This window comes from Eumetopias jubatus, unplaced genomic scaffold (genome assembly GCF_037043125.1).
Source record: "Eumetopias jubatus isolate StellerSeaLion01/CBP00866 unplaced genomic scaffold, mEumJub1_p1.0 scaffold_1, whole genome shotgun sequence".
Classification (NCBI taxonomy): Eukaryota; Metazoa; Chordata; class Mammalia; order Carnivora; family Otariidae; genus Eumetopias; species Eumetopias jubatus.
This window is the reverse complement of record NW_028274807.1, coordinates 69,241,570-69,261,559: the sequence shown is the minus strand read 5'-3', so window position 1 is coordinate 69,261,559 and position 19,990 is coordinate 69,241,570. Positions and strand designations below refer to the sequence as shown.

The following is a 19,990-nucleotide window of genomic DNA, read 5'->3' as shown; positions in this document are numbered from 1 at the left end:
TGCATATTAGTTTCCTAGGGCTGCTTTGACACATCACCACAACCTGGGTGGCTTAGAACAACAGGAACCTAGCAGCTCACAGTTCTGGAGGCCAGTACTGGGAGAGCAAGGTGTTGGCAGGGCCACACATCTCTCCCTCAGGAGAATTCTTCCTTGTCTCCTCCAGCTTCTGAGGGCTCCGGGTGTTCCCTGGCTCGTGGCCACATTGCCCCCATCCCTGCCTCTGTGGTAAAATGGCCTTCTTCTCCTCTTGCCTCTCCTTGAGTACCTCATGCGGACAGCTTGTCATTCGAAATAGGTCCAATTTGGATAATCTAGGATGATCTCATTTTGAGATCCTTCACTTAATTACATCTGCAAAGACCTTTTTTTCCACACTCACAGTTTTCTAGGATTAGTTTGTGGACATGTCTTTTTGGGGCCCACCATTCAATCCACTGTACTCTGGGTTTTTTGGTTTTTGTTTTTTTCATTTAGTTTATTTTCTAGTTTATAAAAATCACCATTAAAAAAATGTCCATCCAGCTTTTAAATACATACAGGCATTTTTTCCCAGTTCTCCCTGTATCACATTTTCTCTTGGAGACCCTATCCTCACCTCTCTTCTGGATGGATGATCTCAGGCCAGGCCCACAGCTGTTGTGCTGGTACTTGTCCTCACTGCTCCCAGATGTTGTCCCCACTGTCTGGGTCCCAGATTATCCTTTTCTGTCTCTGAGGCAAAATGTCCCTTTTCCACTTCCACGTGTGACTAGTAGGAGATAGAAAAATCTAGGCTGAAAATCGTTTCCCTTAGAATTTCGAAGTCACTGCTCTACTTTCTGGCATTCAGCGGAATCCAGGAGTCTGTGCTATTTGGATTTCTGCTCTGGCTGAGTGACCTCTTTCTCTTCTTCAAGTGCTTTAGGATCTTCCCTTTTCCCTTGAGGTTCTAACATTTCATAATGAAAATTGCTATTCATTGACCTGGGGTACTTTCAATCTGGAGGTTTCAATTATTTCTTTGACAATTTCCTCCCCTTTGTTTTCTCTTTTTTAAATTTTTTATTTGTTTTAAGATTTTATTTATTTGAGAGACAGAGACAGAGACAGCGGGAGAGAGCATGAGCAGGGAGGAGAGGGAGAAAGCAGACTCCCCGCTGAGCAGGGATCCCGATGCGGGACTCGATCCCGGGACCCTGGGAGCATGACCTGAGCCGAAGGCAGATGCTTCACGGGCTGAGCCACCCACACGCCCCTCTCTTTTTTTTTAATTTCTATTTTTCCCCTTGAATTCTGATTACTTGGATGTTAGAACTCCTGGCTTGAACCTCCTGTTATTATTATTATTTTAATCTCTCTTCTCTAGCTTCTTCCTTTTTTCCATCCCTACTTTATGGGAGAGTTCCTCAGCTTTATTTCTGATGTACTGAATTTTTCATTTTGACTAGCCTTAATTTCCAAGAACTCTCTCTTGTTCTCCAGTTGTCAGTTCCAAAATCATAACCTGTTCTTGTTTCGTGAGTGTAATATCTCCTTTTGATTCTTTCAGGCTATAACTTATAGGAGTTTTATTTTCTTGCAAAATTGTCTGTTTTTTCTGCGCTTGTTTCTGTCATCTTGTTTTGTTCTCTGCGTTAATTGCTGCGAGCTTTCTTCAATGTCTGATAGTCCCTGGCTGTCCGTTCATGTTTAGTGAGAGGGCACCGGCCAGCCGGCTGGCCCATGGAAGTTATGTGTGCAGAGGAGGAAACGGCTGTGGTGGGAGGCGTCACTGTGTGATGGTCGCACGGCTCACTGGGCTATTTTACCTGAGACTCCCCACTGCCAGTTTCTGTAGGCCTTTCCTCTGGTGCAGGCAATGTCCTCCAGAGAACTCTCCGGTCTCCTGCCATGGCATACCTGGCTGCCACAGTGCTGGGAACAGGGAGGAGGTTGTGGGGAGAGGGGGCTGGGGGTCTCACGGTCAGGGTGGAGACTTTCATTTAGTCTGATGTCTTTCACCTGGCACACCCTTCCCTCCACTCAAACCCCTAGGTCATACCTCATCCTTCCATCCCAAGCCACTATGTCGTCGCTCTCATTTCATCTCCAAACTGCCCGTGGATCTTACTCCTTGCCTCCATTTCCCGACCTCTTGTCTCCCCGCTCCCATCCAGTCTCTTCCAGAACAGCATCATTGCACAAGGCTCCCTGGAGACACAGCTACGTTACTGTGAAAAGCTAAATAGCACAGCAACTTAATTTAAACAAGGCCCTCTCAAACATTTGTTTGGCTTAAAGCTCCTAAAATGCCATTTTGTTGGATTATATTTTCATTTATGTAAGATGTGTGTCATGCCAAAATGATTTTATTGCCATAGAAGTCAGGCAAATATAGATAAAATACATTTTAGAAAATAAAGTGACATGTGGCACATTTTAATTCTATGTTCTGCATTTAAAAATGAAATTATGCATCTCCAAGCTTCACTTTTTGGTTATCTAGGAAGACTCTGGCTTAGCGTGGGTCTGTAGTCTCCAGCCCGGCTCCCTGCACGCTCTGCTCTGCCCTCCGTGGGACGTGCCTCTTGCTCAGTGCACAGCAGGGGCAGGCCCGGGCTCTTCTCGGCCAAGTCTAGCGGGGGGGGGATCTGGTTCTGCCTTGTGCTGACTGTAAGAAAGCCAGCTCACTGTTCGGGAGCTATAAAAAGATCAAGGGTCAAGCATGCCTGCCTCAGCCGTCTGCTGAAATTGCTGTACCTGAGGTCCCCCTGACCTTTCAAAGCCAGAACCTTTGCTCATTTCTTATTCTTGACCCCCTTTGTGCCACTGACCACTGTGTCGGTCCATTCAGGCTGCTATAACAAAATACCCGAGCCTGGGGGCTTCTAAACAACAGACATTGATTTCTCGCAGTTCTGGAGGCTAGAAGTCCGAGATCACGGTGCAGGCAGATTTAGTGTCTGGCAAGGGCCCGCTTCTTGGTTTGTAGAAGACTGTCTTCTTACTCTGTCCTCACGTGGTGGAAGGGCAAGGAAGCTTTCTGGGGCCTCCTTTAGGGGGGCACTAATCCCATTCAAGAAGGCTCCACCCTCATGTCCTCAGTACCTCCTCCAAATACCATTGCCCTGGGGATTAGGATTCAACATATGAATTTGGGGGGACATGAACCTTCAGTCTACGGCAACCACCTGCGCTGATTTGCATCAGTCTCTTTCCATTTCCTCTCCGACACAATGCTACCTTGGTTCTCTTCTTAGCCTTCCTGTCCCTGGATGCAGGCAGGGGACCACGGGTCAGCCGACAGTGCCACTTTAGCCTGTGCACCCTTCTCCAGACAGATCCTTCTGCACCGCTCCTGCTGCTCAGGTCACTCTCATCTCCTTCTCCAGCTTTCTGGGACTTAACTCCCATGTCACCAACTGCCATTCAATCTCTCCCTGGATGTGTGAGCATCATCTTGAATTAAAGACAAGCAAAGCTGAAGTCTGCATGTCTTCCTCCTCCCTTTATTTACCTTCTCCTCCTTAACCCCACCCCCCAAGCTTAAAAAAAGAAAAAACCTCAATAAGCAAATAACTAGTTTATCTCCCAAATGTCTACACCATTTCTCCAAGTCTGGAAAGTTTGGAGTGAACTTTTATTTCTCTGTGTAGCTTAAACTCAAACTTAATCCTTTTCAAACCCCCAGCTCTCGCCTTAGAAGCCATTTCTTTTTGGGACACTTAGATGATTTCCAAATCTGAATTTATCCTTCCAGGAGCTTCCCTTTGGTTGACTCTACCCATGTCCTATGGGCAACCCACCCACTGAAGCCAGAATACTTTTTCTAAAACAGTGCTTTGCTTATGTTATTCTCCAGCATCCTTCTTCTTCTTTTTTTAATCTTTTATTTTGTTTATTTATTTGACAGAGAGAGAGAGAGCGCACAAGCAGGGGGAGCAGCAGACAGAGGGAGAGGGAAAAGCAGGCTTCCTGCGGAGCCGGGAGCCCGATACAGGACTCGATCCCAGGACCCTGGGATCATGACCTGAGCCAAGATGCTTAACCGACTAAGCCACCCAGGTGCCCCTCTCCAAGCAGCTTTCTATTGTCTATAGGACAGAGTCCAAACCCAGTAGGTTTGCATTCATTAGCCTAGCCCTAAATTACTTGTTTGATTGTACCTCCAACTCTTCCGGAACCCTCTTCTTCCCAGAAACGTATCCACTCACTGGGTCATAAATACATATAAATGCAACCCTGCTCCTACTTCTGGCATTCTTTCTACCACACTCGGTTTGACCTAAGTGCTCTCTCTTGGAGGAAATAGTAGGAATTGTACATGAAGCTTTGTCTGAAGTCTGGGAGCTTCTGGTGGTCTCGAGCAAGGATATATATTCTGAACCTCAGTTTTCTCCTCAGTGAAAGTGAGGATAAACATGTTTACAACACCAGGTTGCATTCCTGTTTGTGTGATGTGGCCACCAGGCCCGTGGAGCTTGGTTGGGGCGGGCAGCCACAGCGAGGTGCTCATACCCCCAGGGATGTTAACGAGGGCATTAGAAACTCTGGGTCCTTATTAAAAGTTTAAAAAATGCACTGATGAGATATTTCTAATATATACAAAATAAGATAACAGATTCCCATCTATCCATCCCCCAAATTTAATGGATGATATTTTACTGGTTTTGCTTCAGAACTCTCTTAAAAATAAACACATATAAAGCATTATAGATACAGTTTTAGCTGTACTTTCTTTTCCACTCTCTTTTCTCCCCCAGGGGACCACAATCCTGAGGCTGATATTTGTCCTTCCCATGTGTTTTGATTTTTCTAACATATGTAGATACCATATGATCTCTATTATTGTTTAGTGTTTGAAAGGTTTTTTTTAAAAGATTTATTTATTTATTCTGGGGGGTGTTGGGTAGTGGGGCAGAGGGAGAGGAAGAGAGAGTCTCAAGCAGACTCCATACTGAGCATGGAGCCCGACATAGGGCTCAATCTCATGACCCTGAGACCATGACCTGAGCCAAAATCCAGAGTCAGATGCTTAACCGACTGAGCCACTCAGTGTCTGAAAGTTTTACATACATTTTGTCATATTGCATGGACCCTTTCACTTGGTAAATATTAAATAGTGGATGAATGAATTATTTTGCAATTTGCTTTTCTCACCCACCATATCTTTGAGATTTGTTCACACTGTTTCTTTCATTTCAACTGCTTACAGTGTCATAGGAGATCCAGACAAGTAAATAGTCACTAAGTAGTGACAAGTCCTGTGACAAGGGTTTCCATGGGGACTCCCACTCCAGCCTGAGAAAGGAAAGGTTTTCCAGAGCAGATAACCTCCGAGCTCTGAGTGTTAAGGGAGTACAGGATTTAGCCAGAGGAAGAAGAGAAGGAAACACATCTTGCAGTTTATGCAAAGACCCAAGAGGCTGCTGTGCTTGGGAAAATGAGAGAGAGAGCCCGGAATGTGAGGAGGGGCAGGTGGACCAGGTGGAGACAGCTCCTGAAAGCCTGGGCTGCCACACGACAGGGCCTGGGGCTTTATCTTGGGGCAGTGGGAAGTGTGACATCAGTTTTATATTTTAGAAAAATTGCTCTGGCCACAGTATGGACAAATCAGTGGGTTGAGATAGGGATGAAGCGTGGAGGCAGGAAACTTATTTGAGAGGCTGTTTGGGTGACTCAGGAAAGCAGTGATGCTGCAGGACCTCTGGGGATGGGACAGCGGGGGCAGATTAAAGACAGGGGAAAGGGCGCCATGTGATGTGCACATGGGGCAGAGGGAAGGGACATAGCTAACATGAGGCTGGCTGGCTGGTGGCAGCGGGCCCTGGGATCTGGGAGGAATCTGGCATCAGGAACGGATGTGGGGGCGAGGGAGAGGTCAGCGTCAGAGTTCAAGCAAGGTCCCAGTGGGGCCGATGAGGAGGAGGCCACGGATGAGGAGGAGGCTGCGGAGCGTGGTGGTCCAGGGCTTCCGGAAGTGGGGAAGCCATAGGGCCTGGAGGCAGCTGGAGGGAGTCTGGGAGAGCAGGCCGATTCCGAAGCCAGCGGCACCACACTTACTAAGATGGAATTTAATTCATGAGAGGAGGCATTTTTTATTGGTCTGTATTTAAACAACAACAACAACAACAACAAACCTCTTCTCTGACAGAATTCCTAACATACAAAGCAGGTACTGTAAAATTAATATTCTTTACCCAAGAATACACCCCAGAATCTCTTCTGCTGACTGCTTCCTGTTCCATTCAAGATATAATGAACACATGAATGTTTTGGCTCCTTCTCTGGAACTCATAGTCAGCCTGCCCTTGTGGGGACTGAGCACAAGGTTTGGGGCCTCCCTGGGATGCACGGAGCCTGGCATATAGCAGGTGGTCAGTAAATATTTGTGCAGAGATGAGCACACCGGGTGAAAGATGGTGAAGCCAGACTGTGACCTCCTCTGCCCCAGTAGGTGAAGAAGGCACATCTGCAGATGCCCCCGTTAGGGAACATCTTCCCTAGGGCCCTGTTCTCCTCCTGAGAGGAAGACAGTGGCCCAGCTACCACAGCGACCCTATAGCATCATGTCTCCGAGCCTTCCTTGTGGGCTCTCATCTCCCTGTGGTGGGAGGGGCCTCTCTGCAGAGCTTTGCTGGGAAGGGTTTTCCAGGCCCGTGAGCAAGGCCTGCCTGAAGGCCTTGCAGTGCCCAGGGTGGCCTCTGTGTGGAGTCATGATTCTGGCTGTTTGTTTTCTGGCCTCCGAGGGTTCGGGAGCCTTGTCCCAGGGCAGCTTGCTCAGTGTTTCCTCTCTGCCCACAGAGGTGCTGGGAGGAAGCACGACTCCTTTGTGTGGAATGGTCTGTGGTGCCCTGGCATTGGCATTTTACTTAGGGGGTGAAAGCCTTCACACCCGGCCCCTCGCGTGACCCTCACAGATGGCCCTGTCAGGGAGGCTGGGCAGGGCCCTTTTCTCCATCTCACAGATGCAGGAACTGCGGCCCAGAGAGGAAGTAATTTCCCAGAACCCAGGCCTTGGTACCCCGCCCTCCCTGGTCCAGCAGAGAGGAGAAGAGTCTTCTCAGAATAGCTGATGAGACCCCGGCCTCTGATCCCAGCCTCTGTCCCAGGGCTTCTCAGCCCGGCCAGTACATAAGAAGCACCAGGGGAGCCCCACCCCAGACCAAGTCAGTCAGCACCCCTGGGCGGAGCCGATTGGTCTGTATTTTCTAGCTCTCCAGGTGATTCTGCTGTGCACCCAGGGTTGAGGACCCCTGTCCTCATAGCATCTGTTTTGCTAACACAGACTCAATGGAATAAGAGCCGAGCAGGGGTGAGGCCACGTGCCGCCCGGCTCAGGCTGGCAGAACCCTGGAGATAAGACTAGAGAACTCATTGCCCTGAGAGCAGGCTCAGGGCAGAGACTGGACCTCTTCAGTTAGCCCCTAAAGGCAAGGACTGGCTCTTCCTTGGCCTTTCTCACTTGACTAACACTCAGCACAAAACCTGCTTATTTGTGTGTGTGGGTGTATGCAGAAAACATGTAATGAGCACCAACACTGTGTCAGGCATTTTACATATATTATCCTATTTGATCCTTGAATCAACCTAGTGATATGGGTGAGATGATCATTCCCATTTTACAGACAAAAACACTGAAGCCCCCAGAGGTTCTGCAAATTTCCTGAGATGGCATAGGAAGTGGCTTCGCCAAAATGTGAACCCAGAGCTCCTGACTTCCAGGCATGATTCCGCGGTGCTTCCAGGCACTCCCTGGTCTGGCATGCCCTCGGAGGAGGGTGGTGGAGGCGTCTTCCTCCACTGAGTCCATTACTGCTCCCCTCTGCCTTTAGATCCAGGGGGGCCGAGAACCTGCCAATCTCGGCTGGGTCCTCCTGTGCCTGGTCAGAGCTTGAAGGGGAAGGCAGGAGATGAGCCAGAGGACTGTGAGGTAAGGTCAGGAGCCAGAACCAGGTATATTGAAGTGGCTAAAACATGGTTCCCGAATGCCACGGGCACTGCAGTGATAGACAAGGTCAGCTGACCAGGATCCAAGTCAGGGCAGGGTATGGTGTCTATCAGAACAGGACCTGGTGCTCCCTCCTGGGTCTGCAACCCTCCCCCCATTTCCTGGAGAGTGCTGGGCGGAGGCCAGTCTGGGAGCCAGGCTACTTAGCCCTCAGCCCTCCACCTTGTTGGCCTCAGGCCATCTGACCCTAGCAGGCCTGAGAGGTTTTGCACTTTCTCAGGTGACTCCTTGGAAAGTCATGCTAATTCAGAAAGGACCAGGACCACAGGACCCCTAGTGGGGCCAGCAGACCACCTGCTGGAATTTGTGGCCATGGTAAAAGGCATGGGAAGCAGCCTTCTTGCAGACTTCTAATCTTTTCCCTCTCTCCCCGGTCCCTTTCTGACTCCTTTCCCCCCTCCCTCATTTCCTCTTTTCCTCCTTTGATCTTCCCTCTTTCACTCTACATCTATTCATGACTGGATCCTTTGAATGAGCTACGCTATTGGGGTTTCTGGCCCAGCCTGGGGTCCTCATTACTGCCCTAATCCCCCTTTGCAGAACACAGATCTTGCCATGATGAATAAAAGTTAGTTACTATCCAGTTAAAGACTTGATCCATTGTAGATGTAATGAGCAGGCTTTTGGAAGCTTTTTGCAGAATCGGGCAGCATTGATGATTTAGGCTTGAAAAGTTTATGTGTGCGCTAGATCAGAGCCCAACATATATGCCAATTAGTGTGGCCAACCTCCCAATCAGTTGCGACAAGACATGTTCTTGGGACCAAAAAGCAGACCTAGATCCAGAAGCCCTTGCTGGCACTCAGGGAGCGGTGAGGTTCAGGGGGCTGTATGATCTACTGCCTAGACCCTTACCCAAACCCTCCCTTGCCCTGTTTGTCATGATGTTATCTTAGGGACTCTGCTGGTAGAATCAGTGTGGGAGTGCAGAGAGGTGGTTTTCCTGGGGGCTCCAGAGGAGTCTGAGGTGCCCAGGGCTGCCCCCGCACTGCCCGCCCCCCCCCCCCCCCCGCCAAATGGCCTATTGCAACAACACAGGTGCCCCTGGAGACAGGGATACATCTCAGTCCCCTTTTGTCCCCAACTCCAGAACAGGGCTCTGTATCAGCAGGTGCTCCATATGTTTGTTGAGTGACTAAATGAAGAATGAATCCAAAAGATTGAGTGTACAAGGGAAAGGCTCTGGAATGTGACTGGAGGTGTGGAAAGCCTTGCCCCTTCATCTCTTATCTGCAGTCACCTAGGAGACGGCTACTCCCCAGGCCTCCATGCTGAAGGCGCCGACCTTCCTGTTTTGGCTGCAGTTCTCAGGTATTCTGTCTGCATTGGGCGGGAGGAACGACAATGCTTGTGAGGAGGGCCCGGCCCAGGGTGGGGTCTGGTTGCAAGTTCAGTCAGATGTCTTGGAAAGGAGGAAGGAAGGAAGGGTTGCAGCTGAGGAGAAACTGGCTTTCAAAGTTTTCCTCCTGGATTTTTTGTTTACAAGGAGTGGAGATGCTTGGGGAGGCATTAAAGACTTGACCAAAGAGCAGAGATGAATCCCTGGTGCAGTCAGCATGCAGGTCTCACCTGCAGCAAGAAGCAGGGATAGTTTTGTTTGGGAATGCCTGCATGCTAGAAGGACGCCACGGGCTCTGGTAGTAACAGCTCCGTAGCCCTTAGAAAAAGCTAAAAAAAAAAAAAATTTTTTTTTTTTTAGAAAGTACATGTGCTTCATATTATGTATATCCACGGAGCATGTGTGTCCAGATGGCTGGGACGGGAGTCTCCTGACCCATTCTTTCCGACTGTGCAGGTTTGAGAGAAAGCCTGGGGATCTGGCAGTGGTGGTCAGAAATTCCTATAGGTCAGCTGGAATCTGGTTGGGGATTTGCTGATGTGAAACATGCATGGACAGTCATATGCACAACAAATGAGTCAAAGAGCAAAGCCAACTTGACCTTGCACAAGATCTTCCTTTGCTCCTGAACCACACACCAAGCAAGGCAAATTAGGGGATATGGGAATACAGATTCCTATTTGTTAAAAAATAGACAATTGTTTTTCATTAGGCTTTCCAGTTACAACACATGGGATTGCAGTGACCTCATTTTTGACCATTGGCCAATGCATTCAACTGTCTGGTGGAATAATCTATTAACTGGGCACCGGCCAGTTGTCTGCAATAGGAACTAGTTTAGGCATATGTTGTAGAAAGTGATAACATTGTTACAGGCTCTGCCTAGATATGGGGATGGAAACCCAAGCGGGCAAGCACCAGCGCTGAAGTCAGTTTTGGATGATGGGCTGTGTTTTCAGAAGCCTCACTGTCCCATGACTGACCTCCCTTTCCCCCTGCACGAATTCAATGGTATTTAAGGGCAAACCGACACACGCTTAGATTCCCTGAACTTGGGTATGTTGAATCTTGCCATGATGAATAAAAGTTAGTGGCTATCCAGTTAAAGACTTGATCCATTGTAGATGTAATGAGCAGGCTTTTGGAGGCTTTTTGCAGAATCGGGCAGCATTGATGATTTAGGCTTGAAAAGTTTATGTATGCACTAGATCAGAGGGTGATGTGCCTGATGCTGTGGGTGAGGAATAGCGAGGTCAAGTGGCCTTTGCTGGGTCACACAGAGCCTCAGTTGGAAGCCACTTCTCCCAGTGTCCCATCCAGTGCTGTTTGCCCTGTACCCTGTTGCGGCCCTGAGTCCCACGTGCAACCTGTGTTTACAGTGAGCCATGGCTCACACCTGTGTGCTTAATGCGGCCTCAGGGAGGCTCCTTATGACGCTAGTTGGTGAGGGAGGTAGCTCTGCCGTTCGACAGCCCGCCTGCAAGCCAAGCTTGCCATTTTTAGGGAATCACGTCTCAATCCTGAGTGTGAAAAGGCTTAGATAATTCCAAACACCACCTGCTTCATCTCCCCCGCCAACCCCCCGCGTCTGGGAGCAGCGGCCGATTGGATGATGGTGGTCATTGGTCATTGTGGAACACCAGGAGGCCATGAAGAGAAGGACCGACCACAGCGAGCCCCTGCACCCCTTAGACTCTTTGATGGAAATAACTTTTTTTAAAAAAAGATTTAATTAATTTATTTGACAGAGAGAGACAGCGAGAGAGGGAACACAAGCAGGGGAGCAGAAGAAAGGGGGAGAGGGAGAAGCAGGCTCCCCGCAGAGCAGGGAGCCCGACATGGGGCTCAATCCCAGGACCCTGGGATCATGACCTGAGCAGAAGGCAGACGCTTAATGACTGAGCCACCCAGGTGCCCCGGAAATAACTTCTTTTGTAGAGAGATCGCTGCCGGGCAGAGTAAGACAGGGGCTTATCTGTATAATAGTAATAACAATAACCACCATTTATTGAGCACTCAGTATACATCAGGCTTTGGTTTGTGTACTGGACGTGTGTTAGTGCATTTACTTCTTACAACGAGAGGTAGGTACTATGGTTATTCCCATTTTACAAATGGACAGGCTGAGGCTGTGCATAGTAAGCACCTGCCTACAGTTGCCTTGTTGGTAGAGGTGGGACTCAAACCCAGACAGTCCAGCTCCAGAGCCCAAACTCCCGATCCCTACACTTGATGCCTCCTAAGACTCTTGGGATTCCAGACTTAGGCCTTCAGCCAGAGATGGGGGACTTCTGGTTCTTGACTTGATTTCATCTGGTCTTCACATCCTTTTTAAAGAGGTGATATAATTTATGCCTGAAACTGTGAATATGCAAAGGAGATTCTCAAAGTTTTTGCAGAAGGTGTACCCACATCTCACAACATGGATCTCTAACTTCATAAAGATAAACAATTATGTTTTTCTCTGTAAAATGAAGTGCAGCACTTTGCAGAGAAAGAACATGGAAGGGGAGATCTCTAAACAGGAGGGAGAACATTAATGCTTCCGATATTAACATTAGAATTACCTCCTTAAAAGTTATTTTATTCTAAAACATATTGCATATAGAAGAGTGTATATAACACATACATGCTGGTTCAAGAACAGCAGAATGTCACTAGTGCCCAGGTTAGGAAATAGAAGGTTGCTAGTCCCACGGGAGCTCCCTGCTGCTCCTCCCCAGGTGCATCTCCCTCTGTCCTCACCGGAAGTAATCAATGTCTGACTTTTGGTTCTTCAGGTCCCTGTCTTTCCCAGGGTTGTGACATGTGTCAGGTACTGAAGATCCGGAGGGGTGCTTTGGGGGACAGAACCACACTCCGTTTCTATGTCTGAGCTCCTCATTGTCATCCTTAGCCCTTGGCAGTAGGTCAAACAGAACAGTTCATGGTGTGACACAGTAGGCTGAAGAGGGGAGAGCAGCAACTTCATGATCAAGTTCATGGTCAAGATGAACCAAACACATGACTCTGAGAGAGGCTCATCCCAGTGTTCTGACCTCAGGTTAAAAATCAGGTGCAGTGACTCCAGGGAGCTTGGTGACAAGGGCCCTCAACATGTAGTCACATTGCTTCCGTCTAGGTGGTCACCCTGTACTCATGACCACAGCTGTCAGTCCGGGATCTCCATTCACCCTCCTTTATCTTTCTTCTCTGTTGGATCTCCTATTTCTGAATCCTATGTCATTCTGATCAGCTGTCTCATTTTGATGGAGGTCATCTTCTGGTAGTTGCTGCTGCTGCTTCTTTTTTTTTTTTTTTTTTTTAAGAGAGAGTGTGAGTGTGAGTGGGGGACAGAGGAAGAGAGAATCTTTAGCAGGCTCCACACCCAGCGAAAGCCCAATTTCATGACCCTGAGATCATGACCTGAGCTGAAATCAAGAGTCAGATGCTTAACCAACTGAACCACAGAGGCTCCCCATCTTCCAGTAACTTCTTGAGAAAGAGCGCACGGGAGATTAATGGTTCGAGACTTTCTGTGTCTGAAAATTCTTTTTTCTGTGCTCACACTTGATTCATGGTTTGGCTGGATATCAAATTCTAGGTTGGAAACTGTTTTCTCTTAAACTTCTGATTGCTTGTCTCCTGGCTTCTATTATTGCTGTTGAACCATCCATTCTGATGCATTATCTTCTATATAATCTATAAACTAGTAGGGAGTTCTTTTTGTTTTCTGAAATTTCAAAATGATATGCTTGCATGAGGTTCTGTTTATATTATGCTGGGCACTGGGTGGGCCGTTTCTGGTCTGGTAATGTATCTTTCAGTTCTGGGAAATCATCTTGAATTATTTCAATGGTGATATTTTTCTACACTTTTTGTTGTCTTTTTCTGGTACTTTTACTATTTGGATATTAGTTTTTTATCACCTTATTTTTATCTTTACTTTCTGAGAGATTCCGTTTGCTCAATCTTCATTCCTTCAATTTTCTTATTTTGCTGCACTCTTTTTAATAATAAAGACCTTTTTCTTAGTTTTTTGAGTGTTACATTTCATTTTATTGTTTTTAATAACATCCTTTTTTGGGGGGCGTTGTTTCACGGATGCAATACTTTTTCTTAGCACTCAGAGGATTTGTTGATCTATTTTTCAGTTTTCTTATCTTTACATAGTTTCTGTTTCCCCTGAGCTGCCTTTTTCCTTTCATTTGGGTCTTTATCGTCCATATCAGAGGGATTTATCAGATATCTGGTCATTCTTGCCTTTCTACTCCTGATTAAAAGTAGAGGAGAAAAGGCTGATTGGAAGTACTGAGTGCACAGCTGGGTCTGGTCAGTTTTAAGCTGGGTAAGATAGTCTGGGTGGACTAGGTGTTGGGGACTCTCTTCCAGGATCATCCTTTTAGGTGCTTCGTGAATTGTTTTACTTTCTCCAGAGAGATGTCTTCCGATCTGCCTGAAGGATGAGTCGGGCCACCCTTGTTGTGGGAGTTGAGTTGGGGGAAAGGATTGGGTAGTCAGGATTCAGAAGACATTGGCTTGATTTTCCTCAGCTGGGCCTGGCACTGCCAGTCTAGGTGGTTGGTTTACCCTTTCTGGAGAATAAATTGCAGACTTGTGCTGGCCAGGAGCACCCGGTGCCTGGGAGCATGAGTAACTTCCCAGAGAGTCCACCCCAGTCTTCCTGGTTTTAACCCACCTCTTCTCTCTCCCACGGCCAGACACCTGGGGCTGCCCATCGGAGACCTTAGAGAATTTTGTGGGATAAACGAGGTTGGTTTTCAGCTTACCTTTGCTGACTTAAGATTCCATTTTCTCACATCTGATCTCAGTACCACTGGACCATCCACTACGTTTTAGCTTCCAAAATGTTCTTGCCATTTTCCCCATACTTAGGGATTGATATCCTTTAAAAAAACCTCTTTACTATATATTAGCGGGATTTGGGGAGGGATCAAAATTAGGTACATGTATTCAGTCTGCCATCTTACCCCAGGTCTAATGTTAATATTTTTAAATGACAAACCAACCATATTTAAACATTTTTTTAAATTGGAGTTTTTTTTTTTTTTTTTACCCTTTTTCTCTCTAAAAATTTGCCTTTTTCATCTGTAAAGGAAGTACATCTTTTTGGGAGAGGTCATTATTTCTCCTGCTCTGGCACTCTCTGAAGTCTTGTCTTTGAAGTGCAATCACTGGCTGGATTATACCTCCGATTTGGGGAACCGTTTGTGAAAACCTTAATGATGCTTTCTAGACATAATGTTTCTGAGTGTTTTTGAAGTTGCTTGGGCTGATGTTGTAGAAGAGATATGAAGGAGGTATTTTCTCTTGGTGGATTGCTACAATGTGATTTGTGACCTAGGGTCACAATAAATGTTTGTGAATACTTATCTCCAGTGGGTGTGACCTTCTGTGTTGATACTTCATCACCCCAGGCAGAAACTGTGAATTACCATTGTGGAAACCTCCCCAGGGACTGTAAGAACTCTCCTCCCCCACTTTTGAGAGTTCAGCTATAGGGAAACAAGTGTGAGGTATCGCTCTGAGGAAAACAGCGAGTCTGTGCTTGAGATATGTGGGAATAGTATCTAAGGATAAAAGCTTAAATTGTCTAAAGAGGGTACTATAATGGGCATCAGAGCTCACTAGGACTGAAAATAAACGGAGAAATAGTTTACCTAGAAATGAAACCTTAGCTTGAAATGGGAAAATGCATGTATTCCTGAAAAGATTTCTCACCGTGTGTTTTAAAGTTGTGTCTTGCCGATGCCTTGTCTTTCCCTGACTCCTTCATTGCCACCTTGTCCTTCCTTTGCCCTTCGTCTCTTTATCCTTGTTTCTCGTTGTCCCACCCCAGCTTTATTTCCCCATCTGTAATCAACTCCCTATAATCAATTAAAAACCTCCCTATAATCAATTAATCAAAAACCTTTCCCGAGCACCGCCGTGTGCAGACCCAATGCTAGAAGTTTAGTTGATATGCAAGGATAAGGTGCAGTGTCTCCGCTAACCAAATAATCACCATATGGTGGTCACGTGTTATAAAGGAAAACACACTGGTGGTGGAAGAGAGGTCTTCAAGGAGGAGGTGACTTTTGAATAGACCTTGGAGTTTATGCGGCAGCTCACCTGGTGGTAAACTAGGAATGGTGATCCCAAGGAAAGGGAACAGTATATGTGAAGACACAGAGATGAGAAATGCGTGGAAAATTTCAGGAAGTGCAGGAAGTTAGGTGTGCTGGAGCTTAGCATGCTGGGGCCGGGGCTCGGGAGGAACTTAGAAGGAAATAAGGCTCCTTCAAGTTCAAGGAAGAGCCATGTCCTGAGGTGACTGTGGTTGAATGTGAGGAGACAGAGAGAAGCTCAGGGAACTCAGGGCTGTGTGTCGCCCCTGTGACTCCCAGTGCTCCCGAGATTAGCGTGTACTGCAGGCCTTGGTGAGCAATAGAACATTAGCTCGTCTCTGCTGAGATTACAGTGCTCGCTGACACCTGCCATCCCTGCTGCCTTCTCTCAGAGTCGAGACAAACACCTAGGCAGGGTGTCCTGGGGAATCTCTTGCACAGTGGACTCCTTCAGGACTAGCCTGTGTGGTCACCTTTGGCTCAGACTCCCATCTCTGGTACTGAGATTGTGTCCAGGGAATCAAGGCCACAGGATTCAAGGAGATGTTGGTGCAGAAATAAATTCTCATGACCCATATTCTCAAAAGATATAAGCATGGCAGTCACCGAGGGTGTCCTGGATGGTCTAGTACAGAGGCCGGGTTTCATCCGTGGGCTAAGAGGAGCTAGCCAATTTGAAAACTGTGGCTTAAACATCAGAAATTAATTTTCTCACAGTTCTAGAGACCAGAAATCCCAGATTAAGGTTCCAACTGAGTTGGTTCCTGATGAACAATGTCTTCCTGGCTTGTAGAGGTCACTTCTCTCTGTATCATCACATGGCCTTTCTTATTGTGTGTGTGTGTGTGTGTGTGTGTGTGTGTGTGTGTGCTTGTGTGTGTGCAGTTTGGAGGGGGAGAGAGGAAGAGAGAGAGAGGTAGGGAGTTTGGGAAAGGGTGTATATGTACTCACTAGCTCTCTGGTGTCTCTTTTGATAAGGACACTAATCCTGTCTGATCAGGGCCCCACCCTTAGGACCTTAATAACCCTAATTACTTCCTTAGAGGCCCGGTCTCCAAATATAGCCATACTAGAGGTTAGGGCTTCAACATATGGATTTGGGAGGGCTAGGTGGGGATACAAATATTCAGTCCATAACAAATAGTATATACTCAATTATAATTCTAATTTATTTTTAATAAGAATAACATATTTAATTTTAAAATATGAAGTGTAATTATTACAGTCTTTTTTTCTATCTCCCTTTTTCTTACATAATTGGGCTCACACCATATATAGTATTTTTAAAGTTAAGATTAATGTAGCAACATTCAGAAGTCCCAGATGGAATGTAATATAAACATAGGCTTGATGACATGTCTTATCTTGAGGATTTTCTTAGTCTTTCTAGTTAGAAAAGCAAACAGATAAACAAAATAACTAGGAATAACTTTAGAGCCCCACAGGAGTTTTAAAGAGGCAGAAATCGTAAACACTGAGCAAGGTCAATGGGTTTTTCTTTTGAGTAAGGAAGTGGCAGACTCAGAGAGGCTCTTTGAGGGCCCTGCCTGGGGTGGGGGTGGGTGCATACGGTCGGAGATGGGGGGATCACCAGTCAGTCAGGGGCGGCAGCTCAGTCCCAGGCCGTAGCAAACACAGCCTGCAGGGATGGGGGCGGTGGGCTAGAGACAAAGCCCAGATGCAATTTGGGAAAACAGTTTTGTGATGTCATTCTCTTGTTTCTAAATACGACTTTATTTTTTCCCTCCCCTCCCTCTGCACCCCACCTCCCACTCTGTCTACACTCCACCACCACCACTGTCAGGAACAGACACTCCTGAAATACGAGCAAATAAGATTTATTTTAACCAAGAGACCTTTGATTGGTTTTTTCTCTTATTAGTCTATGATCCAAAATAATAAGCAAAGTTCCCAAGATCCTGCCATAAATATTTGTTCTGCCCCACACCACTGGCCGTGTGAATGCACACACACAGCAGCCTACCCAGGGTCACACGCATCGCTCACCTGGCCGCCTGAGATGCTCTGTTGAAAGCATCCAGTGCAGTGCCTGCCACACGAACCCAAACACTTCACGTCCTCCCATAAATGCTGGCCAGCCCCATCCCTGATTCAGTGACTAAAGCCTTCTCCCTCGGAACTGAACTCATTTGCATGGTTTTGTGCGTGTGGTATTTTTCGTCTCTCTCACACATCCTCTCCTGGTGACGGTGGGCTCCCTGATCAGGCACCACGAGAGAAACCAGGGCAGGGCTGGGGTCTCTGCCTGCCCAAGGCCGGCACTGGTGTTCGAGGGGGCTATCACGTGCCTAGGAAAATAAGGTCTGCCTCTCAGGTCTCTTTCACCCTGAACACACCTGGTCTAGAGATGTGGAGGGAAAAACTTCCTGTGATACTCCAAGAATTTAAGTCACTTTTCTGAAAAAGTGAAAATATTGGGTTAGGAAGTTTTTTTGTTTTGATTTGGTTTGGTTTTTTTTTTGTTTTTTTTTTTAAGAGAAAGCCTAATGATAAAGAAAAGTAGTTCATAAACTGTTACCTGCTCTTATTGCTCTCCAACTTATTTCTTTTAGGCCACCAGATTTTTAGGTCATGTGTCTACATCAGTTGGTGCATTAGAAATCTTGTAACCTTGCCAGACTTTCTTTACCAAATGGCCCAGATACAATAAATACTTTTTGAAACACTAAGTATATTTCTGCTTGTAAGTAGAGAAAAAAACAAAGTGAAATAATTTATTCAGAAGAGAAAGAAAGTGGTGGGTCCATCCACATTGCTATAGATTTGTTGAATATAAGATATGAAGATAGCATAGTGGACCGAGCAAAGGAATGGTAGCTGATGTTTACTGAGTGCTCCCTCAGGCTCAGGCACTGTGCTGGGCATCTTACCTCTCCTTTCTCCTTGCAGTATCCGTGGGGTCGATGTGCTGTTACTGTCCCTGCCATAAAGATGAGAAAAGTGCAGGTCACACAGCCAGTAAACTGTGGAGCCAGTGCCAGACCTCAGGCTCCATGTCCTTCTTAACCATCCAGCTCGCACTGCTCCTAGCCATGCTATTGACTGAATTATGACACAAGCAGTACCCGCATGGCGTGATGCATCTGAGAAGTTGTTCAGTAGTAGAAACGGGACTATGGTTGCAGCGTTTGGCACTGGGAGACGTGAGGCCAGGGTCCTCTCAACCACTGCCTGGACTCTGGGCCAGGACCCTGCATCAGTTGCCTCATAATAGAACTTGATTTTAGATTCATCGTTTGTTGGAAATCAGTGGGCTCCGTTCTGGTCCCTTCCCAGCCTAAGCCCTCATCTGTTGGAGCGCAGAGCTGGTGTCATGGAAGAACACCAACCCAGGGTAGCAGGCGCCACCAGCGATGGGGGGGAGGGACTTTTACCTTCCGTTTCCTCACCTGCAAGACCAAGAGGCTTCTTCCACTCCTGACGCTGGTTCCCCCTGTCATAGATGGCTATGACATCACAACTCAGCAGAACTTCCTGTGATGCCGCGTGCCTAACTCCTTGGCCTTCTCTGTGCCCGCCAGCTTGTGAAACACGCCCTGAGTGAAAACGTACAAGAGTACGCCAAAAGGTAGAGAGTAGAATTGCAATTGGGCCTTCCTTTGATGTCTGCGAAAATAACACAGATCATCAGAAATAGCAGAAGTGCTGGTGGAGGCCAAGAGAGCTTGGCAGGCAGCTTCAAATCCCCTGTGTTGGGCTCTGAGGGGCGCAGAGCTCACTAGGGAGTCCGGCTGTCAGGGCCCCAAGGACAGGGACGGCACCTGACTGCATTTTCTGTCTAGCATCTTAGGAAGTACCTGGCTGGTGCTCAGTTCCACTTGGCTGCGTGACTGACTGGGAAAGGAACCAGAATAGATCAGGCTCCAGGATGGAGATGGACATAGTTCTAGAAAAGATGAATCAGAGCAGCTGGTGGAAGTGTGGTAGCCATTGTAGGAGAATGAAGCCGATCACACAGATTGTCAGAGCACAGCCTTCAGACAAGTGGAATGGGGGGGGGTGGAAGGGGCACCTGCTTGAGGGACCCGCGCACTGCACACTTACCCCATCCAGCCTCCCTCTGTCTTCCTTTCATCCACCCACCAGGCAGCAGCTATTAAAGCCTACCAGGTGCCAGGAGTCAGGCTCCAGCATTCAGTGGAGGACAAAATAGAAATGGTCCCTGTCTTCAGGAACCATGGAGATGATCAGGGAAGGTCATTGTTAATGGCAAGAAATGTGCTTTTATGATTAGTGCTCCCAGAACCCAGGCTCCTTACTAGCTGTGTGACAGTGGGCACCACTGAGACCCTCTGAGTTTGCTCATATGAAAAATGGAAATAAATGCCTCCTGGGGGGGCATTTTTAAGGATTAGCAATATTATATATCAGTTGTGGCTGTGTTTTTCTTTGAGCTTGTGTGTGTGTGGGGGGTAGTTCTCCCCCCCCCCCGCTGCTTTCAAAAAAATGAGCACTTCCTGAATATCATGGAGAACAGCTTTTTGGCTTTATTATTATTATTATTATTTTTTACCGTGCTATAAAAATATTTAATAAAATCTTGTAAGAAAC

General features: G+C 47.1%; 1 protein-coding gene across 1 annotated transcript in view; it reads left to right on the top strand.

Moving 5' to 3' along the window:
• Positions 1-19,990, top strand: part of SLC12A8 (solute carrier family 12 member 8) — a 148,532-nt gene that overhangs the window by 49,112 nt on the left and 79,430 nt on the right. The gene's annotated exons all lie outside the window — the stretch shown is intronic.